The sequence below is a fragment of the Meles meles genome, chromosome 3 (genome assembly GCF_922984935.1).
Source record: "Meles meles chromosome 3, mMelMel3.1 paternal haplotype, whole genome shotgun sequence".
NCBI lineage: Eukaryota > Metazoa > Chordata > Mammalia > Carnivora > Mustelidae > Meles > Meles meles.
In genome coordinates, this window is record NC_060068.1 from 21,695,816 (window position 1) to 21,721,063 (window position 25,248).

General features: G+C 37.6%; 1 pseudogene; it reads right to left on the reverse strand.

Annotated features, from left to right (window-relative positions):
- Positions 1-23,712: 23,712 nt before the first annotated feature.
- Positions 23,713-24,991, reverse strand: LOC123938925 (annotated as a pseudogene).
- Positions 24,992-25,248: the final 257 nt, after the last annotated feature.

Genomic DNA, 25,248 nt, shown 5'->3' on the forward strand with positions numbered 1-25,248 from the left:
CTGGTAGTGAGTATTATGGACGGCAAGTATTGCATGGAGTGCTTTTTGTGTGACACATAAACAATGAATCTTGGATTACTGAAAAATAAAATAAAATTAATTAAAAAAAGAAAAATTCTATGCGAACAAATGGGACAACCTGGAAGAAACCAATAAATTACTAGAAACTGACAATCTTCCTAAACTTAACCATAAATAAATAAATAAAAAACTCTAAACAGACTGATTATAAGTAATAAAATTGAGAAAGTTAACAATAACCAACACAACAGCAATGACAAGAAGAACAACAATAAAGACTGAGGAAGAGGAAGATGGTGGCAAAGTCACAGGATCCTAGGCTTATCTTGCTCATAAACAAACCTAGATGATTGTCAAATTATCATAAATAACCCAGAAATAGACCTGAGGATGCACAAAACAAAGTCCATAATTAAAGTGAGAGAAGAGACCACATCAAAGAAAGTAGGAAGCACAGAGAAATGGTTTAGGGAAGAAAGGGATCATGGGTACAACAGAGGGGATGGATCCATGATCATAGAGAATGGTGATACAGAGAGGACAGAGAACAGACAAGGAAACCAGTTCCCCCAAAGGCATAGGCTTGGAAAATGAGAGGGGCTGACTTTCTTGAGTTCATACTATCAGCCTCGCCTAAAGCCTGGAGTTTTGGAGAGAAGGCAGGCAAATATCCTTGGAGAGAAAGCATGGAAACAGTAATTTGAAGAGTGTCTGGATGGAAAAGTGAGATGATTACTTACATTTCTTGGAATGTTTCCCTAAAGGCAGCATTCAAGGAGGCATGTCTTTGGAAACAAAAGAGCTAGTGGGCTCTATTTCCCTGTCCTACTCCTAAGCATAAACACAGAAGCACCTGCTGAAGCAGCATAAAACCTATTTTGGTTTGCCTAAATTACTTACACCAAGTCCCATATTCTTGTGTTATGGCAGGACTGCCCTTCTCAAATATGCCTCAATTGTATCAAAAAGAACAACAACAACAACAACAACAAAACAGACAACCAAAAAACAACTGAGCCATATTGTAGTTAAATTTCAAACATATAGTGATAAAGAAAAATCTGAAATGTGACAAGACAAATGAAGTCCCTATTTTTTAAGTAAAGATGAATAAGGTTATCTGAAGATCTCTCAATTGAAATATAGCAAGCCAGAAGGGAGTTTCATGATATATTCAACACACTTAATAGGAAAAAATGCAACCAAATTTACTCTATTCAGTAAGGCTATCATTCACAATAGAAGGAGAGATAAATACTTTACCACACAAACAAAAACTGAAGGAATTTGTGACCACTAAACTAGCCCAGGAAGATATATGAAAGGGAACACTTTGAACGTGAAGGAAAAGCCAAAAGTCATAAACACTATAAAGGAACACAGAAAATATCCAGAAACTATGACAAGTAAGTAATAAAATGACACTGAATAGTTATCTATCAATAATTTGAATGTACATAAATGAAATGCTCCATTGAAAATACATAGTGTGAGAACAGATGAAACACACACACAATAAAATAAGATCTATCTGGATTCTTCCTACAAGACATTCATTTTTAGACCTGAAGTCACCTGCAGATTGAAAGCAAAATGTTGGGAAAATAACTATTAAGTAAAAGAACACCAAAAGAAACCCAAGGCAGGAATACTTGTATCAGACAAGCTAGATTCTAATACAAACACAATAAAAAATATGGAAAAGGTCAGTATATCGTAATAAAGGGGTATACCATCCCACACAAAGATCTAATAATTAAAAATATTATGTCCCCAATTGGAGAGCAACAAATATATAAAACAATTAATAACAAATGTAAAGGAACTCATTGAAAATAAAGCAATAATAGTAGGAGAATTTCATACACAACTCATCAATGGACAAATCATCTAAATAGAAAATCAACAAGTAAACAATGGCTTTGAATGACACACTGGACCAAGTGGAGTTAACAAATATACTTAGAATATTTCATTCTAAAACTGTAGAATGTGCATTTTTTTCAAGGGCACATTGGGCATTCTCCAGAAGAGATCATGCACTGGGTCACAAATCAGGCAATCAGGACTCATCAAGTATAAAATGATTTCAATGTCTTGGATACTTTCTGACCACAATACTATAAAACGTTAAGTCAACCATAAGAAAAAATAAATAAATAAAAAGACAAGAAATAGGAGTCAAAGTGGCGGGGAGGTAGGAGGAGGTGCCATTTCAACCTGTACCTTAATGTGAGCTGATTACCTACCAAAGAAATACGATCACCCATGAAATCAGCCTAAGATCAGAATTATATGTGTCTGGATCTCTGAAGGAGCATAAGACGCCAGGGAGCAGGTAAAGCAGAGTGGGAACATTGGACTGATATTGGAAGATAAACAAAAGGGGGAGGGAGCCAACAGAGGTGACTGATTGGAAAATAATACCCCAATACGAGAGTGCCCTGCTTCTGGGGACCAACATTAACTTGGAGTCTGGTTGAAAGCACTCAAAAAAGAGCAAAGGATCGCGGGGGGAAACTGTGGGAATCGGGGCAGTTAGGGACAGGGGCTTAAGTCTCCGGACCCAGGACAGCCTCCCCTCGTGCTGAACCAGAGACAGTGCAGCGGAGAAACCAGGTCTTGTTCCCTGAGCCACCATTGTGCTTGAGCCACCAGCATGCCTGAGAACGCGGTGGGTCCGGCTCCCGTGAGGGGCTGGGAGCCTCACCAGACAGCGTTCCTGAGACACATGTGCCCCACACCCTCCCTGAGGGAGGTGTGGGCAGGCATTAGCCTGCCACTCTTAGACCCACACCGAGGGATCAGAGCCTGGGACGCATGCGCCCCACACCCTCCCCTGGGAGAGGTGCTCACAGGCACTAGCCAAGAGCTCTGGGACCTGGAAAAACCAGGCACTCCCAGCTTGGGTCAGTGGGAAAATCTCAGTGTGCGATTGCTGCTTGGATCCTCTCTGGCGGTCTGGAGCTGCCCAGACAGCCACTGCTGCTGTGGTTTTGGGTACAAGGAGGAGATCCTGCATCCCCAGGGACCGTGACTCGGAACCTACTCCTCCAGCAGCTCTGCAGAGCATTCTGAGGCTTCTCTCTGAGAGGGAGGTTGGGGTGCAGTTTGCTCTCCTCTAAACCTATAAAAACCATCAAAAGCTGTCAAGGCAAGAGAAAACATATGAACACACATGAAAACCTCCAGAGAACAAAAGCCTAAAAAAAAAAAAAAAAAAAAAAAAAGTTTCCTCAGAGCCCACCCCCTTGAGGGAGGTGGGAGGACTTAACTCGGGAACATCACCGACTGAAAACCCACGTGGCAGGCCCCTCCCCCAGTAAACCAACCAGGAAAGAAAAAAAAAAAAGAGACATCAAGAGAACAACCACCACTACTTCATAAATACAACTTTTATTTTTAACTCGTTACCACTATTCTGGTTCATATTTTTAAACATATAGATAATTTTTTAACCTATTTACCATCACAGTGAGATGTCCAGTACATCAAATTACTTAATAACCTTCTTTTTTTTTATTGCACCGCTTTTTATTTTTATTTTTATTTTTTTTATTTTTTCCATTTTATTTATTTTTTCAGCATAACAGTATTCATTCTTTTTGCACAACACCCAGTGCTCCATGGAAAACGTGCCCTCCCCATTACCCATACCTGTTCCCCCAACCTCCCACCCCTGACCCTTCAAAACCCTCAGGTTGCCCCAACCTCCCACCCCTGACCCTTCAAAACCCTCAGGTTGTTTTTCAGAGTCCATAGTCTCTTATGGTTCGCCTCCCCTCCCCAATGTCCTAACCGGAACTTTTTGATACATACAACCATGTTTTTCTTTTGCTTTTCTATTTTTTTATTTTTTTTTAAATTTTAGTTTAGTTTAGTCTATTCTTTTTTTTTAATTTTTATTTTCTAATATACATATAGAGTTAAACTTCAAAGTAATCCCCTTTCCCCAATCAATGCTATGCCTACAGGTAAACTAATTTTTAACCCCCCTTTATCTTAGGAAAGTTGAGTCCTTTAACAATGACATCAAGTTATATCCAGGAAGAATCAAAATAACCTTCCTCACCCACATGGAGAATTTATAACCTCTCTCCCATCTTTTCCTTCCACCAGAGTTTCTGTGTATTTGTGTTTGTCCTGATAGTACATAAATCCTATGCTTGGGGTTCTTTTTGATGAGGTTCTTCCTTTTTTTGCTTTTATATGTATATATATATATATTTTTCTCTTGTCATATACTTTTATCAGTCTTTTTGTTTGTGTGTTTTTGTTTGTATACTTCATAAATCTTACGTTGGGTCCCATTTGGAATGAGCTTTCTCTTTTATCATCCCTCCCTCCCCCCTCTTTTTTTCTTTTTTCTTTTCTCTCATTTGGGTGGGAAATCCTTATTGCTCAGAAGTGTTCCAAGGTGCACCTTGACTGAACCACAATTGATAAATCCAGCTACAACCATTCAGTCTTCTCTCAACAAAATGACTAGGAGGAGGAATGCCCAACAGAAGAAAAATACAGAGGATAGACCTTCTGCAACAGAGCTAATGGCTATCGACATAAACAATATGTTGGAAAAGGAATTCAGGCTAACAATTATCCAGGCAACAGCAAGGTTGGAGAAAGCCAGGGATGACCAAGCAGAATTGATTAGGGCAGAACTGAAAGCCACCAGGGATGATGTTCACAATGTTAGGGCAGAATTGAAAGCCACCAGGGATGATGTTCAAAATGCTCTCAATGAGTTCCAATCTAATCTAAATTCTCTGAAAGCTAGGGTAACTGAGACAGAAGATAGAATTAGTGATCTGGAGGACAAACAGATAGAGAGAAAGGACCAGGAGGAAGCCTGGAACAAACAGCTCAGAAGCCACGAAAACAGAATCAGGGAAATAAATGATGCCATGAAACATCCCATTGTCAGAATTATTGGAATCCCCGAAGGAGAGGAGAAAGAAAGAAGTCTAGAAGATAGAGTGGAACAAGTTGTCTATGAAAATTTTCCTAATCTCATGAATGGAAACAGCATTCATGTCTGGAGGCAGAACGGTTTCCACCCAAGATTATAGATTCTCGAAAGTCCTTGCAACACCTAATAGTAAGAATGAAGAATTATAACTGTAGGAAGACCCTCTTGAAAGCAGTTAGGGAAAATAAGCTCCTTACATACAGAAGAAAACCCATCAAAATAATGTCAGACCTGTCCACAGAGACATGGCAAGCCAGGAAGGGCTGGCATAAATACATTCAGGGCACTAAATGAGAAAAACATGCAGCCAAGAATACTTTATCCAGCAAGACTGACATTCAAAATGGATAGAGAGATAGAGTTTCCAAGACCAGCAATGCTTAAAAGACTATGCAACCACCAAGTCGACACTGCAGGAAATATTAAGGGGGTTTCTATAAAAGATAAAAAATCCTAAGAATGTCATTGAACAGAAATATAGAGACAATCTACAGACAGAAAGACTTCTAAGTTAAAACGATGTCCATAAAAACGTATCTATCAATAATCACTCTTAAGGTGAATGGCCTAAATGTGCCCATAAAATGACACAGGGTAATCAGACAACAAAGAGAAACAAATGGTATCCAAATTGGCAGTGAAGAAGTCAAACTTTCTCTCTTCACAGATGACATGATTCTTTCTATGAAAAACAAAAAAAGATTCCACCCACAATCTACTAGAACTCAAACAAAAATTCAGTAACATGGCAGGATACAAAGTCAATGTCCAGAAATCAGTGGCTTTCAATTTTTTAAGATTTTATTTATTTATTTGACAGAAAGAGATTACAAGCAGGCAGAGAGGCAGGCAGAGACAGAGGAGGAAGCAGGCTCCCCACCGAGCAGAGAGCCCGATGTGGGGCTTGATCCCAGGACCCCGGGATCATGACCTGAGCTGAAGCCAGAGGCTTTAACTGACTGAGCCACCCAGGCGCCCCATCAGTGGCTTTCTTATACACTAACAATGAAAATAGAGAAAGGGAAATTAGAGAATAGATTCAACTTATTATAGCACCAAGAACCATAAGATAACTGGGAATAAACCTAACAAAAGAGGTAAAGGATCTGTACTCGAGGAACTACAGAACATTCATGAAAGAAATTGAAGAAGACACAAAAAGATGGCAGTTCATTCCATGCTCTTGGATTGGAAGAATAAACATTGTTAAAATGTCTATACTGCCTAGAGCAATCCATACTTTCAAGCTTTGCTATAAAACTGTGATCACCGAGACAGCATGTTACTGGAATAAAAACAGACACATAGACCAGTGGAACAGAGTAGAGAGCCTACATATGGACCCTCAACTCTATGGTCAAATAATCTTTGACAAAACAGGAAAAAATATACAGTGAAAAAAAAAAGACAGTCTCTTCAATAAATGGTGCTGGGAAAATTGGACAGCTATATGTAGAAAAATGAAACTCGACCATTCTCTTACACCATACACAAAGATAAACTCGAAATGGATAAAAGACCTCAACGTGAGACAAGAATCCATCAGAATCCTCGAGGAGAACATAGGCAGTAACCTCTTTGATATCGGTCACAGCAACTTCTTTCAAGATATGTCTCCAATGGCAAAGGAAACAAAAGCAAAAATGAACTTTTGGGACTTCATCAAGATCAAAAGCCTCTGCACAGCAAAGAAACAGTCAGCAAAACAAAAAGGCAACCCACGGAATGGGAGAAGATATTTGCAAATAACAGTACAGACAAAAGGTTGATATCCAGGATCTATAAAGAACTCCTCAAACTCAACACACACAAAACAGAGAATCCTATCAACAAATGGGCAGAAGACATGAACAGACACTTCTCCAATGAAGACATACAAATGGTTATAAGAAACATGAAAAAATGCTCATCATCACTAGCCATCAGGGAGATTCAAATTAAAACCACATTGAGATATCACCTAACACCAGTTAGAATGGCCAAAATGAGCAAGACAGCAAACAGCGTGTGTTGGAGAGGATGTGGAGATAGAGGAAAACTCTTCCACTGTTGGTGGGAATGCAAGTTGGTGTAGCCACTTTGGAAAACAGTGTGGCGATTCCTCAAGAAATTAAAAATAGAGCTTCCCTATGACCCTGCAATTGCACTACTGGGTATTTACCCCAAAGATAGAGATATAGTGAAAAGAAGGGCCATCTGTACCCCCATGTTTATAGCAGCAATGGCCACGGTCGCCAAACTGTGGAAAGAACCAAGTTGCCCTTCAACAGACGAATGGATAAGGAAGATGTGGTCCATATACACGATGGAGTATTATGCCTCCATCAGAAAGGTTGAATACCCAACTTTTGTATCAACATGGACGGGACTGGAAGAAATTATGCTGAGGGAATTAAGTCAAGGAGAGAGTGTCAAGTATCATATGGTTTCACTTATTTGTGGAGCCCTCAGGGAAATTCAAATCAAAACTACAATGAGATACCATCTTATACCACTTAGCATGGCAAAAAATCAACAAGACAGAAAACAGCAGATGTTGGCAAGGATGTGGGGAAAGGGGAATCCTCCTACACTGCTGGTAAGCATGCAGGCTAGTATAACCACACTGGAAAACAGTATGGATGTTCCTCAGGACATTAAAAATAAAGTTAGCCAAAAAATAAATAAATAAATAAATAAAGTTAGCCTATTGCTCAGCAATTGCATTACTAGGCATTTATCCCAAAGATACAGATGTAGTGTAAAGATTGGGCATATGCACCTCAATGTTCATAACAACAAGATCCACAGTAATCTAACTGTGGTTGGAGCCAAGTTTCCCTTCAACAGATGAATCGATAACTAATTTTTTCATATATACAATGGAATATTACTCAATCGTCAGAAAGGTTGACTACCCACCATTTTCATCAACATGGATGAAATGGAGGGTATTACGCTAAGTGAAATAAGTCAAGCAGAAAGACAATTATCATATGGTTTCACTTATTTGTGGGACATAAAGAATGGCATGGAGAACAACAGGGGAATGGAGGGGGAAACTGAAGTTGTAGATGGGAATCAGAAAGGGAGACAAACCATGAAAGGCTCTGGACTCTGGGAAACAAACTAAGAGTTTTGGGAGGTGCTGGGGGGGTTGAGTAGCTGTGTGGTAGGTATTAAGGAGGGCATGTGTTGTGATGAGCACTGGATGTTATAATCAACTAATGAATCATTTAACACTACATCAAAAACAATTGATGTAATGTATAATGGCCAGCAGCATGATAAATAAATAAATAAACAAATAAATAAATATTTGGAGAAAGGAAAAAAAAGTGTGTGAGTCATCCAGGAAACTAAAGACATTTTAAAAAAATACATGGAAACAACAGAAAATGAAAACACAATGGTTCAATACCTTTGGGATAAAATGAAAGCAGTCATAAGACAGAAAAGTATATAGCAATACAGACCAACCTCAGGAAGTAAGAAAAATCTGAAACTATCTAATCTTACACCTAGAAAAGCTAGAAAAAGAAAAAAAATGAAGACTAAAACAAGCAGAAAAGGGGGAAAATCTAGAAGAGAAATAAATGATATAGAAAATAAACATTAGAACAGATCAATGAAATCTAGAGTTGGTTCTTTGAAAAAAATAATAAAATTGATAAACATCCAGCCAGAGTTATCAAGAACAAAAAAGAAAGTAACCAAAAATAAAATAAGAAATGAGAGGGGAGAAATGACAACAACACCACAGAAATACAAACATTTGTATTTCTGTAAATACAGAATATTATGAAAGTTATATGCCAAAAAAAATCAGACAATCTGGAATAACTGGGTAAATGCCTAGAATTATAGAAACTATCAAAACTGAAAACAGGAAGATATATGAAACATGCACAGACCAACAACTAGGAAATAAATCAAAAATCTCCCAACAAACCACAGCCCAGGGCCATATAATTTCACAGGTGAATTCTACTGAACAATTAAAGAAGAGTCAATAACTATTATTCTCAAGCTATTCCAAATAATCAAAATAGAAGGAAAACTTTCAAACTCATTCTGTGAGACTAGCATTACCCTGATTCCAAAACTAGAAAAACATTCCATTAAAAAAAGAGAATTAGATACTAATATCCCAATAAATATGGATACAAAAATTCTCAACAAGAAACTAGCAAACCAAATTTAACAGTACATTAAAAGAGACACTCATCACAGTCACGTGGGTTTATTCTTGGGCTCCAAGTGTGGTTCAGTATTCATAAATCATTCAACATGTTACACGACATTGCTATAAGATAGGATAAGAATTATATGTTCTGTTCTATATGTGTGTAAAAATCATTCGACAAAGTGCAATATCCATTCTTGATAAAAACCCTCAGCAAAGTAGAGGTAAAGAGAATGTATCTCTACAAATAAAGGCTACATACAAAAGACACACAGTTAATATCATCCTCAATGGGGAACAACTGAGAGCCTTTCCTCTAGAATCAGAATCAAGGCAGCAATGTCCACACTCACCACTGTTATTTAACATAGTACTGGAAGTCCTAACCTCAGGAATTAAAAAAAAAAAATCTGGAATGGCAAAGAAGTCAGACTTCCACTATTTGCAGAAGACAAGATACAATATGAATAAAACCCAAAACAGGTCATCAAAAAATTGTTGGAACCTATACACAAATTCAGTAAAATCACAGGATGCAAAATTGATATAAAGAAATCTGTTGCATTTCTGTACACCAACAATGGAGCAGCAAAAAGAGAAATCAAGTGATAAATCCCATTTACAAGTGCAACAAAAAGCATAAAATACTTAAAATAAGCCTAACCAGATGTAAAAACATCTGTACTCTGAAAATTATAGGATGCTTATTCAAGTAAGTGAAGAGGAAACAAAGAGATGGATAAATATTCCATGCTTATGGATTCGAAGAACAAATATTGTTAAAATGTCTATAATATGCAAAGTGATCTACACATTTAATGTAATCCATAATAAAATGCCATCAGCAATTTTCAGAGTTACAATAAACGATACTAAAATTTGTATGAAACCACAAAAACACTTAACTGCCAAAGTAATATTGAAAAAGAAAACCAAGGCTGGAGGCATCATAATTTTGGTCTTCAAGCACTATTCCAAAGCTGGAATCATTGAGATAGTATGGTATTGGCACAAAAAGAGACACATAGATAAATGGAACAGAATAGAGACTCCAGAAATGGCCCCTCAACTCTACTGTCGACTAATCTTCAACAAATCAAGAAAGAATATCCAATGAAAAAGACAGTCTGTTCAATAAATATGATATTAAATATAAATATAAATATATACATTAACATGTATATATAAATGAATATGTATTTAAATATGTATAATATCACTTTTATTATATATTGAAATGGAATATATGATGGAATAATATTCCATTGAATAATGGTATATTATTCCATTGAATAATGGAATAAAAAATAATGATAACTTTCCATATGCAATGACATGAATGGACTAGAGTTTTATCCTAAGTGAAATAAGTTAGAGAATGACACATACTATATTATTTCACTCATATGTGGAATTTCAGAAAGAAAACAAATGAACAATGGTGAAAAAAAGGAGAGATGTGAACCAAGAGAATGGCTATCAACAATAGAAAACAAACTGGTTTTTATAATAATGGAGTTTGAAGGGGGAATTGTTCAAATTGGGTCGGGGATTAAGGAGTGATTTGATGTGATGAGCACTGGGTGATGTATTAAGGGGTGAATCACTATATTGTACCCCTGAAACTTATATTACACTGTATGTTAACTAACCAGATTTTAAATAGAAACTTAAAAAGAATAAAAATAAAACTAATTAGATTTTCTAAGAATTTGCTTAATAAGCAGAGAATACAAATTACGAGTACACTTGAAAATAGACCCATTGCCCTTGAGCAGGTTCAGAATAACCTGTGGAAGAAGACATCGTAAATGGAAACATGGTTGCATTTCTTTAGAAAACTGTTTCACTAAAGACAACTCCAGAGCACCTGAACCCAGTTAAGTAAATTTGGAAAACATGTTTATTCTGGAAATGCTCTAGGCCTCCCATTAGAAATAACAATAAACCATGTCCTATAGCCTGTGCCTTTAACCTATACTTGCTCCCTAATGTTCCTTTAGATAATTAGACATTAAGTCACTGTCGTTTGCAGCATATTAAGATATTTATCACATTAATATCAATAAAGTATATACTTTTATCTCATATAGGGACAGGGATTCAACAGTCATCACACAGAATAAACACAAAATGTACCCATGCTTCCAAAAGGCAGTAACAAATGAACAATCATTGGTCATAGTATAGCAGACATCAGAGAAGCTGCTTTTGGATTTTTACCATGCACATAGTGCTTAAATCTTTGCAAGTGGTAGAACAAGTTTTAATGACCACTACTGGTGATGTCAAGCAGCCATTGTGGAGATTAGGAGCATTCAATGAGGTAACACATGGAGAGAACTTAGCAGAGTGCCAAGCAATTAGAAAACACTCCATGAATGTTAGCTATTATAACTGGTGTTATTTTACCAACAACAAATATAGTGGGGTATATCCAAAGGATAGCTAAAAGTGATAGATCATCTCAGTCAAAACTCAAGACAAACCTGTTTGATATGGTTGTTAAGGGTTGGAACTAAAGCATCTCCTCCAAGTAGAAGAATATGCATTCCTCAGACTATGCATATATGTTAAATTTTCATTCATGCCAGCTAAAATAATTTTATACCTGATAAATATTACAATTCCTGGTTAACTCACCATGAGGATTTCAGGGTTATCACTAATAACTTGTATTGCCATTTATTATAAATGTGACATTGATCTGTTGAATTTACCTCTGTCAACTTGTTGCCTGCACATTAAACATGCATAAAAAATAAACAAGGATATATAGTTACTGCTTAGCACACGTGACATCAGTTATAAGACTTTATGTGATATAAGTTATCAGTTAACATGCTGGTTCCTAACTGGAGCTGGAACTGCCCTCTGCCCATGGTCATCCTGCAATGTCCAGAGACATTGATGTACTGGTGCTCCTGTCATCTAGAGGATGCTGCAAAATACAACATGCCAGACACTCACAGAACAAAAGATTATCTAGCACAATGTATCACATTTGCTGAGGCTAAGAAATTCTGAATTCATGGTAGCTTTGATCTTCTTTTCCATCTTTTCTTCATTTGCACAGTCATCATCTAAGATGATGATTTTCTTTTCTTTATACTCTTTTTTGATTCTCACTAACACAAAGCCAGGTTCTCCGTACTATTCCTGTTCCATGAATTTCATTAAAGGTGAGTGCACAAGGTACCATGGAACCAGTTCCCCCTCACTGGCAGCATTACATAGAGGAAGCAACACCCTCCAGCACATTTCCTGAGGACTGGACTCTGGCTGTTATCTTGGTTCCTGGGATCATCTTTGTTTCCAGTTGAATTCAGTTCTCATACAAGTGGACATTGCATACACCTGTTTCAGTAAGTCTCAGTCTGACCCTGACCTTTTCTCCAATTTAGGCATTGTGTCTGTAAATTGGCTCTGAAGGCAAATAAACACAAAAGTATTGTCTGTGCTTGTTCTCCAGATGCTCTGCCTAACATTGTTGTATGAAAAGCCATCAGCACTGACACCATATGTATCCTTATTCTGAACTCCATCTCTTAGTTGACCCCCTGAATGGCAGCATCATCTCCTTCCAGACATTCAACCACTTTGGCAGAAGGGTAGTTGAAAAATGGAACTAAAGAGTGTATAATCATTTGAGTTGCCTACATGTGATCATCTTCACTGCCTAGAATATAAAGTCATTATGAAAATGTCACAAGACAAACATTCTCACTTTTACCATCACCTTCATCTTCTCCATGTCATAGATTCTTCAGCAGACTCTGGGCACACCACATCATTAAAAAAACACCAGCAGTTCCCTTCCTGGAGTCATTCAATGTGTTATATCTTACTTATAGTCTATCTCTTAAATAAACTTTATTGTATAAATTTATTTGTTCAGCTCTGGATAAATACATTTTTTCTGTCCTTTGTCTATCTATTCTAGCTCACTTAGACTTTTATGTTAGCATCCTTCACCCCTATCATCAAGTTTCAAGGTCTCTATTTCATGAACGTGGCAGCCTTGAGGGTAGGGCTGTGTCTTATTCCCTATGTTTCAGGTAAGGTCAGACATAATATCAACCACTTTACTGTTTTCACCTTCCTTCTAGGACAGTATTTGTGATCACAATAGTTCTTCCCATAATTGAAGACAATGTAAGTTTTAGGCATAAATATAATTTGGCTTTTAAAAGTTCACAAGTATCTATCTGATTGTTTAAATTTTACTTTATTTCTTAATGATCTGTTTAAGCAATCTTATACACATGACAATCCAAATATGATCATCTTTCTGAAGTTTTCTACTTAATTTGCTTAATGAGTTGTGGACTTATCAGTGACTTATCCCAGTGCTTAGCTTATTACTGGTGTGTGTGTGTGTGTGTATGTATATATACATATACATATGTGTGTGTGTATATATATAGTCTTTAAAAAAATATTTTATTAATTTATTTGACAGACGGAGATCAGAAGTAGGCAGAGAGGGAGGCAGAGAGAGAGAGGGGGAAGCAGACTGCCTGCTGAACAGAGAGCCCAATGCAGGGTTCAGTCCCAGGACCCTGAGATCATGACCTGAGCTGAAGGCAGAGACTTAACTCACTGAGCCACCCAGGTACCCCTATAATCAATTATTTATTAATTGTATTCAAAGTGTTCTTATAACATTTGCATGTTTCTCCATAAAGACGCAAATCAGAACCAATAGGTTACTGTCTTTCTCCCTTCTGGGCAGTGCCAAGTGCATTTCCTGCATAAACTTCCTAGAGTACTTTTGGTGAAAATGTACAACTTACCTCTCAGTTCTGTACTTGACATTTCAGATACATCCATATAGATTCATCTACAACCATGACTGTAGGCTTCCGTACTTGGAGGTCAATCTTAGTATTTGTTGTTTTGTTTGCGTTCATGAGGCAATGTCTCCTGAGAGCAGGTTGGAGACAGAATAATTAATAATGCAGGATGGCCTCAGGCCAGCCTGGTGGGGAGGGGTAATGAAAACTTCCCAGATGTTTTCACAGATCTTTGTTCCTGCCAATTCTTGGATAAAAACAAAATGTTGTTTATGTTAATATTTCTTATTATTTAAAAAATAATTTTATTCAGGTGTTCTGCATTTTTCTGTTTTACCTACTAATACCCAATAAGTACATAGTTATATTATACTCACACATATTAAATAGTTTATTTTTATTAAATTGACCAACACGTATAATACATTAAAACAGGACAATTTGACATACATATTTATACATATATTTATTTAATTATACCAATCTATAGATATAATTTTATGTCTATATAGTATATATTCTATGTATATTACATATTATATATACATAATTGCATATAATTAAGCATATATAAGTATATGTACTATATATGTTTATAAATTATATGTACTATATATTTAATTATATATAATTTATATATATAAATAAAATTTATGTAAGATTAATTTTTGTAATAAATAAATATATACTCGGATATATATACACATGTATATTTATATACTTAAGTTTATTAAATATATCAAATTAACTTTACTTACATTGTATTTTAACTTTTTTTTAAAGGCTTTTTTTTTTTTAGCAAGAGACATAATTTATTTGATACTTACTACAGGTCCGGCTCTTTTCCCAGCAGTTTATATGCATTCTCACATTAAATCTCATAAATTACTGAATTATAAGTAAAAAAAAAATATCCCTTTACAGATGAAAAAACTAAGGAATGGAGAAAATTAATAACTTGTCCAAGATCACATAGACATAATTTAATAACCAGTGAAAATTTCTGTCACCAAATTGTTGAAAAATCAGCTTATACCCAAATGATCTTTCTCAATTATAGAAAATGATGATGAAACTATTGACTCTACTGTTTTTATGACATTTTAAAATATTAAAATATTTTATTTTTACTCATTTTCTTCTAAATAACAATGCTAAACCATAGCAGTAGTCATATAAAAATAACATATTATTTGAAAGAATGCAGCCTAAAACAAATCATAAGACAAAAGATTAAGACACCAACATATTGGTGGCAGTGGAGAGCTCATTTTATGGATCTTCCCTTCTGTGACTAGAAATGGGAAAGGCACTTTCAAAAAGCCTCTTAATTTATTTTGTTAAAAAAAAAAAAAAGCCATGACATTGGGAGTATTCATATCGCTTAAACAGGAAGGTCAGATTAAGACAGATGATTTAATTTATCCAGAAGTGCATTCAGTTACTTGACAGAGTTAGAATTCCAGGCCTAGTTTGTGTGATTCCCCTCTGCATGATTCCTCCCAAACTGCTTGTCTGTTTCTTTGGTAAGCAAGCTTCCATACATCTTAGATCTTCAGTATATCCTTTCTCACGCTAGAGATTTGTTTACAAAGATAATAAAGCATGTAATAAGATCAAAGTCAATATAAAGTATTTAACAATAAAATAAAGAACCTCCTCAAAATTAATTATATTTTAATGGACACCCACCTGACAGTGAGGGTGGATATGGCCACAAACTAAATTACTCTCCATTTTTTAATTTCTTTTTTTAAAAATTTCTTTTCAGCATAAAAGAATTGATTGTTTTTGCACCACAAACAGTGCTTCAATGAACATGTGCCCTCCGTACTACCTATCACCTGGCTCCCCCAACCTCAGACCCCCCCCTCCCCTTCAGAACCCTCAGGTTGTTTTTCAGAGTCCATAGTCTCTCATGGTTCATCTCCCCCTACAATTTCCCTCAACTCACTTCTCTTCTCCATCTCCGATGTCCTCTGTGTTATTTCTTTTGTTACAAAAATAAGTGAAACCATATGATAACTGATTATTTCTGTTCGACTTAATTCACTCAGCATAATCTCTTCCTGTCCCATCCATGTTTATACAAAAGTTGTATATTCGTCCTTTCTGATTGGAGGCATAATACTCCATCGTGTATATGGACAACATCTTCCTTATCCATTCATCTGTTGAAGCGCAACTTGGTTCTTTCCACAGATTGGTGACTGTGGCCAATGCTGCTATAAACATTGGGGTACAGATGGCTCTTTTTCATTACATCTGTATCGTCGGAGTAAATACCCAGCAGTGCAATTGCAGGGTCATAGGGAAGCTCTATTTTTAATTTCTTGAGGAATCTCCACACTGTTCTCCAAAGTGGCTGCACCAACTTGCATTCCCACCAACAGTGGAAGAGGGTTCCCCTTTCTCCACATCCTCTCCAACACATGTTGTTTCCAGTCTTGCTAATTTTGGAAATTCTCACCAGTGTAGGGTGGTATCTTAAAGTGGTTTTAATTTAGATCTCCCTGATGGCTAGTGAAGATGACTATTTTCTCCTGTGTCTGATAGCCATTTGTATGTCTTCATTGGAGAAGTGTCTGTCCATATCTTCCACCCATTTTTTTGATATGATTATCTGTTTTGTGTGTGTTGAGTTTGAGAAGTTCTTTATAGATCCTGGATATCAAACTTTTGCCTGTACTGTCATTGGCAAATATCTTCTCCCATTCCGTGGGTTGCCTCCTTGTTTTGTTGACTGTGTCCTTTGCTGTGCAGAAGCTTTTGATCTTGATGAAGTCCCAAAAGTTCATTTTCTCTTTTGTTTCCTTTGCCTTTGGAGACATATCTTGAAAGAAGTTGCTGTGGCTGATATCGAAGAGGTTACTGCCTATATTCTCCTCTAGGATTCTGATGGATTCCTGTCTCATGCTGAGGTTTTTTATCCATTTTGAGTGTATCTTTGTGTATGGAAAGAGAATGGTCAAGTTTCATTCTTCTCCATATAGCAGTCCAATTTTTCCAGCACCGTTTATTTGAAGGGACTGTCTTTTTTCCACTGTATAATTTTTCCTGCTTTGTCGAGGATTAGTTGACCATAGATTTGTGTGTCCATATCTGGGCTCTCTACTCTGTTCCAATGATCTATGTGTCTGTTTTTTTTTTTGCCAGTACCATGCTGTCTTGGTGATCACAGCTTTGTAGTAAAGCTTGAAATGAGGCAACGTGACACGGCTAGTTTTAATTTTGTTATCCAAAATTTCCCTAGCAATTTGGGGTCTCTTCTAATTCCATGCAAATTTTAGGATTATTTGCTCCAGCTCTTTGAAAAATATCGGTGGAATTTTGATCGGAATGGCATTAAAAGTATAGATTGCTCTAAACAGTATAGATATTTTAACAATGTTTATTCTTCCAATCACAGAGCATGGAACAGTCTTCCATCTTTTTGTGTCTTCTTCAATTTCTTTCATGAGTGTTCTGTAGTTCCTCGAGTACTGGTCCTTTACCTCTTTGGTTAGGTTTATTCCCAGGTATCTTATGGATCTTGGTGCTATAGTAAATGGAATCGATTCTCTAATTTCCCTTTCTGTATTTTCATTGTTAGTGTATAAGAAAGCCACTGATTTCTGTACATTGACTTTGTATCCTGCCATGTTACTGAATTGCTGTATGAGTTCTAGTAGTTTGGGGGTGGAGTCTTTGGGGTTTTCCATATAAATTATCATGTCATCTGCGAAGAGAGAGAGTTTGACTTCTTCCTTGCCAATTTGGATACCTTTTATTTCTCTTTGTTGTCTGATTGCCGTTGCTAGAACTTCTAATACTATGTTGAACAAGAGTGGTGAGAGTGGGCATCCTTGTCGTGTTCCTGATCTCAACGGGAAGGCTGAAAGCTTTTTCCCATTGAGGATGATATTTGCTTTGGGTCTTTCATAGATTTTACGAAGTTCAGGAATGTTCCCTCTATCCCTATACTTTGAAACGTTTTAATCAGGAAGAGATGCTGGATTTTGTCAAATATTTTTTCTGCATCAATTGAGAGGACCATGTGGTTCTTCTCCTCTTATTGATTTGTTCTATCACATTGATTGATTTGTGAATGTTGAACCACCCTTGTATCCCAGGGATGAATCCCACCTGGTCATGGTAGATAATCTTTTTAATGTGCTGCTGGATCCTGTTTGCTAGGATCTTGTTGAGAATCTTAGCATTCATATTCATCAGTGATATCGGTCTAATATTCTCCTTTTGGGTGTGGTCTTAGCCTGGTTTGGGGATCAGGATAATGCTGGCTTCATAAAAAGTGTCTGGAAGTTTTCCTTCTGCTTCCATTTTTTGAAACAGCTTCAGGAGAATAGGCATTATTCTTCTTAAAACATTTGGTAGAATTCCCCAGGGACTCTATCAGGTTCTGGGCTCTTGTTTTTTGGGAGGTTTTAATCACTGCTTCAAAATTGTTACTAGATATCAGTCTATTAAGGTTGTCAATTTCTCCCTTTTTCAATTTTGGGAGTTTATAGTTTTCCAGGCATGCATCCATTTCATCTAGGTTGATTAACTTATTGGCATATAACTGTTGATAATAACTTTTGATGATTGTTTCTACTTCCTTGGTGTTAGGTGTGTTCTCTCCCTTTTCATTCATAATTTTATTAATTTGAGTTTTCTCACTTTTCTTCCCGATTAGTGTGGCCAATGCTTTATTGATCTTATTGATTCTTTCAAAAAACCAGCTTTTCGTTTCATTGATACATTCTACTGTATCTCTAGTTTCTACCTCATTGATCTCTGCTGTACTCTTGATAATTTCCTTTCTTGTTTGAGGAGTTGGTTTAATTTCTACCTGATTCTCCAGTTCTTTAAGGTGTAGAGACAGCTGATGTATTCTGGATTTTTCAATATTTTTGAGGGAGACTATGCATTTCTCCCTTAGAACGGCCTTTGCTGTATCCCATAGGTTTTGGACCGAACTGTCTTGGTTCTCATTGGTTTCCATGAATTGTTTAAGTTCTTCTTTGATCTCCTGATTGATCCAAGCATTCTTACACAAGTTGGTCTTACCTTCCAGGTGTTTGAGTTCCTTCTGAACTTTTCCTTTTCCCCAGTTTCAAAGCATTGTGATCTGAGAATATGCAGGGAATAATCTCAGTCTTTTGGTATCGATTGAGTCCTGTTTTGTGACCCACTATGTGGTCTATTATCGAAAAGGTTCCATGTTCACTTGAGAAGAATGAGTATTCTGTTGTTTTAGGGTAGAATGTTCTATATATACCAATGAGGTCCATCTGGTCTAATGTGTCATTCAATGATCTTGTTTCTTTATTGATTTTCTGATTGGATCATCTGTCTATTACTGAGAGAGGCATGTTAAGATCTCCTACTATTACTGTATTTATATCAATATGTCTCTATATCTTGATTAAGAGATTTCTTACGTAATTGGCTGTTCCCATATTTGGGGTATAGATATTTATAATTGTTAGATCACCTTGTTGGATAGTCCCTTTAAGAATTATGTAGTGAGAGTCTTTAGTTTAAAATCTAATTTATGTGATATGGGGATCACTACCCTGGCCTTTTGAGGCCCATTGGCATTAAAGATGCTTCTCCATCCCTTCACTTTCAGTCTTGGTGTATCCCTAGTTTCGAAATGGGTCTCTTGTAGACAACATATGGATGGGTCCTGTCATTTAATCCAATCTATAACCCAGTGTCGTTTTATGGGAGTTTTAGGCCATTCACACTGAAAGTGATTATTAATAGATACGTTTTTCTTGACATCATGTTACCTTTGAAGTCTTTGTTTCTGTAGATTGTCTCTATATTTCTGTTCAATAATATTCTTAGGATTTTTTCTCTTATATAGAACCCCCCTTAATATTTCCTGCAGTGTCTGCTTGGTGGTTATATAGTCTTTTAAGCCTTGTCAGGCTTGGAAACTGTTTATCTCTCCATCCATTTTGAATGTAAGTCTTGCTGGATAATGTATTCTTGGCTGCATGTTCTTCTCATTTAGTGCCCTGAACATATCTTGCCACCTATTTCTGGCCTGCCAGGTTTCTGTGGACAGGCCTGACATTATTCTGATGGGCTTTCCTCTGTACATAAGGAGCTTCTTTGTCCTAGCTGCCTTCAAGAGAGTTTCTCTACAATTATAATTATTCACTCTTACTATTAGTTGTCTCGAGGACTTTCAAGAATCTATAATCTTGTGGGGAGACCGTTCTGCCTCTAGTACATGAATTCTGGCTCCACTTGTGAGAGAGAGAATGTTTTCACTGAGAACTTGTTCCACTATATCTTCTAGACTTCTTTCTTTTTCCTCCCCTTCAGGGATTCCAATAATTCTGATGTTGGAATGTTTCATGGCAACATTTATTTCCCTAATTCTGTTTTTGTGGCTTTTAACCATTTTGTTCCAGGCTTCCTCCTGATCCTTTCTCTCTATCTGTTTGTCCTCCACATCACTAATTCTATCTTCTGTCTCAGTTACCCTAGCTTTTAGGGAATTTAGAATACATTGGAACTCATTGATAGCATTGTGCACATCATCCCTGGTGGCTTTCAGTTCTGCCCTAACATTGTGAACATCATCCCTGGTGGCTTTCAGTTCTGCCCTAATCAATTCTGTTTTGTCATCCATGGCTTTCTCCAACCTCGCTATTGCCTGGATAATTGTTAGCCTGAATTCCCTTTCTGACATATTGTCTATGTTGGTAGCCATTAGCTCTGTTGCAGAAGGCCCATCCTCTGAATTTTTCTTCTGTTGGGAATTCCTCCTCCTAGTCATTTGGGTGAGAGATGGATGAATGTATGTAGCTGTATGTACCGACCATGGTGCAGTCAAGGTGCACCCTGGATCACTTCTGAGCAATTGAGAGTCCCCACCAAAATGAAAGAAAAAAAGAAAGAGAGAAAAAAGGAAAAAAAAAAGAAAGAGCGAAATAGAGAGAGAGAGCAAGAGAGAGAGAGAGGAAAAAATAAGAAAGATAAAAGAGAAGGCTCAGCCCAAATGGGCCCCAAGGTAAGATTTATGAAGTATACAAACAAAAAGATTGATAAAAGTATGTGACAAGAGAAAAAAATATATGTGTGTGTATGAAAGCAAAACAAAAAAACAAAAAAACAAAAAAAAAAAGAACCTCGTCAAAAAGAACCCCAAGTACAAGATTTATATACTACTGGGACAAATACAAATAAACAGAAACATTGGCAGAAGAAACAGTTGGAAGAGTGGTTATAAATTCTCAGTGTGGGCGAGCAAGGTTATTTTGATTCTTCCTGGGTGTATCTTGATATCTCTGTTTTAGGACTCAACTTTCCAACAATAAGGGTTGATTAAAAATTGGTTTACTATAGGGATAGGATTGATTGGCAAAAGGGGATTACTTTGTAGTTTAACTCTATATGAATATTAAAGAATAAAAATTTAAAAAATGAACTAAACTAAACTAAAATGAAATTTTAAAAAATTTTAAAAAATAGAAAAGCAAAAGAAAAACATGGGTATATGTACCAAAATTTTAGGTTAAAATGTTATTATAGAATTTGATGTACTGGCCATCTCACTGTGATGTATACAGGTTAAAAAATTATCTATATAAAAAAAATAAACCAGGGGCACCTGGGTGGCTCAGTAGGTTAAGCCTCTGCCTTCAGCTCAGGTCATGATCTCAGTGTCCTGGGATTGAGCCCCACATCAGGCTCTCTGCTCAGTGGGGAGCCTGCTTCCTCCTCTCTCTCTGCCTGCCTCTCTGCTTACTCATGATCTCTCTCTCTGTCAAATAAATAAATAAATAAATAAATAAATAAATAAATAAATAAACCAGAATAGTGGGAACGAATTAAAAACATAAGGTGTGTCTATGAAGTAGTGGTGGTTTTTTTCTTGTCGGTTTTTTGTTGTTGTTTGTTTGTTTCTTTTTTCTGGTTGGCTTCTGGGGGAGGGGCCTGCCACTTGGGTTTTCAGGCAGTTTTTCCTGAGTTAAGTCCTCCCGCACCCCTCAAGGGGGTGGGCTCTGAGGAAACCGGTTTTTCAGGTTTTTGTTCTCTGGAGGTTTTTTATGTTTGTTTGTTTGTTTGTTTTTTGTTTTTCTCTCTCCTTGGTGGCTTTTGATGGTTTTTGGAGGTTTTTAGGAAAGCAAACTGCACCCGCACCTCCCTCTCAGAGAGAAGTCTCGGTCTGTTCCCCTCTGGGTGCTCCAGAGCACATAAATTCCCCCTTGGATGCTGGTAGAGCATGTTCTGAGTCACAGTCCCTGGGATGCAGGAACTCCTGCGTGTACCCAAAACCACGACAGTGGTGCAGTTTTGGAAGCTCCAGACCACCAGAGAGGTTCCAAGCCGTGATCACACACTGAGATTATCCCGCTGGTCTGGGTTGGCAGTACTGTCTTTCCAGGACCGAGAGCTCCTTGCTGGTGCCTGCATGCACCTCTCTCAGTGGAGGATATGGGGCCAGACCCAGGCTCTGATAGCATGGCGGGGCTCATATGTGGGGACTGCAAAAACTTTTTGTTTCTGCTGGCTGGCAAGGCTCCCAGCCCCTCATGGAAGCTGCACCCCATGCAACCTCAGACGAGCTCCCTCATGGTTCAGGGACCAAGACCTGGTTTCCTCACTGCACTCTCTGTCTCAGCGCCAGGGGTGGCTGTCCTTGGTCCAGGGACTTTAGCCCCTGTCCCTAACCGCCTGATTCCTGCAATTTCCCCCAACAATCCTTTGCTCTTTTTGAGTGCTTTGAACCAGACTCCAAGTTAATATTTGTTCCCAGTCATAGGGAACATAGGGCACTCTCGTATTGGTGTATTACTTTCCAATGGTCACTTCTGGTGGCTCCCTCCCCCTTTTGTTTTTCTTCCGATATCAGTCCAATGTTCCCACTCTGCTTTATCTGCCCACTGGCATCTTCTGCCCCCGTAGAGATCCAGATGTGTATAATTCTAATCTCAGTCTGATTTCATGGATGATCAGAGTTCCTTGGTAGGTAATCAGCTCACTTTAGGGTACAGGTTGAAATGGCGCCTCCTCTTAGTTCTGGGCCATTTTGTCCCCCCTTCTTTTTTTTTAAGATTTTATTTATTTACTTGTCAGACAGAGATCACAAGCAGGCAGAGAGGCATGGAAAGTGATAGGAAGGGGAGCAGACTCCCTGTTGAGCAGAGAGTCTGAAGCTGGGCTCAATCCCAGCACCCTGGTATCATGACCTGAGCAGAAGGCAGAGGCTTTAATCCACTGAGCTACCCAGGCGCCCCTGTATTTTAACTTTTAATAGTTCACACAGTTTGCATATTTTAAAAATAGCAAAACTTAATGTGGTTAAAAAGTATAAATTTCTGGTTATATGTAAAGGGATTATATATTACTCGTTATTTTTCATTCTGTTATAAATGTCTGAAAACATAAAATAATGTGTATTATTACCACAGAGGAAGATCTGTTCACTGTGGTTTGTCATATTTTGAATCTATATATTTTTTAAAGATTTTCTTTATTTATCTGTCAGAGAGAGAGAGTGCACAAGCATGCACTCTCAAGCAGAGAGAGAAGCAAGCTCCCTTCTGACCCTTATGAGCAAAAGGCTTGATGCAGGACTAAATTCCAGGACCTGGGATCATGACCTAAGCTGAAGGCAGTTGCTTGACCAACTGAGCCACCCCAACATCCCTGAAACTATGTTTTAATACTATTGTTTTTGTTTTTGTTTTTGTTTTATGTACAGATGGCACATGGTGCCAATTTTATTTGCAATTATTATAGTACTCCAACTCATGTTTACAAGTTACACCTTTGCCACAGCCTTGGCTAAATCTTGAACTAGTGCAGGATTTAGCTGTGCCAGCATGCTGATCTTCGCGTGCTTAGATGTGGCATACTTGTTCTTGATGGTCCTGTGCTTTGTAAGCCCACGATTCACCATGACTATATTCTTAGCCAGGTGTTGCATAACACTTAGAAGGGATTCTTCAGTGTATGATAGATAATGCTGTAGAGTTGGTGTCCATTCACCGTTATCAAGAATTTTCAGTGCTAAGCAAAAAGCTCCTGCTGCAATCTGAGAAGGAGGAAAGTGCACCATATCGTAGTCCAACATAGTTAGTTCCATCAGGTATTTGGCCAAAGTATGTTGCTCAACATCAACCTCTGCGATCTTAGATGCTCTCCTAAGGAAATGCAGGGGTAGAGGGCAGCCCAGACCAAAATTTAAAGATCTTAGAATCTTCATTTCCATCTGTCGGATTTGGTGCTTAGTATAAGTGTTGTCAGTCACAAAGGCAAAGTCACCAATTTCTGGAGGGTACATTTCTTCATATTTGCTTGCAATAAACATGGCAGTGACAAGAACCAGCTGCAGCATCTTCTTGGACACACAATTATTCTGCATGGACCAATCAATAATGGAAACAGTCATGTACATGGTCTCCTGAAGTAACCTGAACTTCATCTGAACCTGTACTAGCCAGTCAATAAGGATAGCTCTCATGTTTCCAGTGACTTCATGACCCAATAGGTATTTTGGTCTGGTGGCTTGCTCTTCCTCAAGTTGTCTCAAATAAGCATAAATCTTTCACATATTCACTACAAAGGTTTGGATCAGCTCCATCTTCGGCATCCACATCATTCACTGCAAGAATTACATCAGAGAATGCCTGACACAGATATTTTTCTGCAGGGGCACATCCAGATGTTTCCATTGGGCTTGGAGAGGGAGTATAAACCAAAATAGGCTCAGGTGAAAGTTTTTCTTCTTTAACGGACTCAGGTTCTGGCTCATGTTCTGGCACAGGCTCGGGTGCCTTCTCCAGATGTTTAGGTAGTTTTTTTAGCAATAACTTTTCCAGGAACCAAAGTTTTTACTTCCTTTTTCAGAGGCAATTTGGCCTGTGATTTTTCTCTGACTTTGTTACCAATGTCTCCAAGGGCTGTTCTTGGCCTCAGCCCGGGCTTGGAGGCCGCAGTCATGCCCAGAGGCACGCACTTTGCCCCTGCCATGCTGATCTTCGCCTTATTTTCCACATTAACTTTTGCATTCCTGGTGACCCAGAGCGCCATGGCTTCTTCTTCACCAGGCAGCAGCTCAGTGGGGAGAAGCAGAGCACGGGAGTCACCAACCAGCCAGGAACCTGAACCCAGCGTAGCTCAACAGCCGTTCCTCCGCAGCAAGCCGCTGTTTTAATACAATTTTTAATCCAGATGATACCTACTTGATCTTACTGCTTACCTGTTTCCAATAACAACATTAATTATAATGTTGATACAATGAAAAATTTTCTAAAAAATATTTTTTGACAAAGAAAATTATGTATATT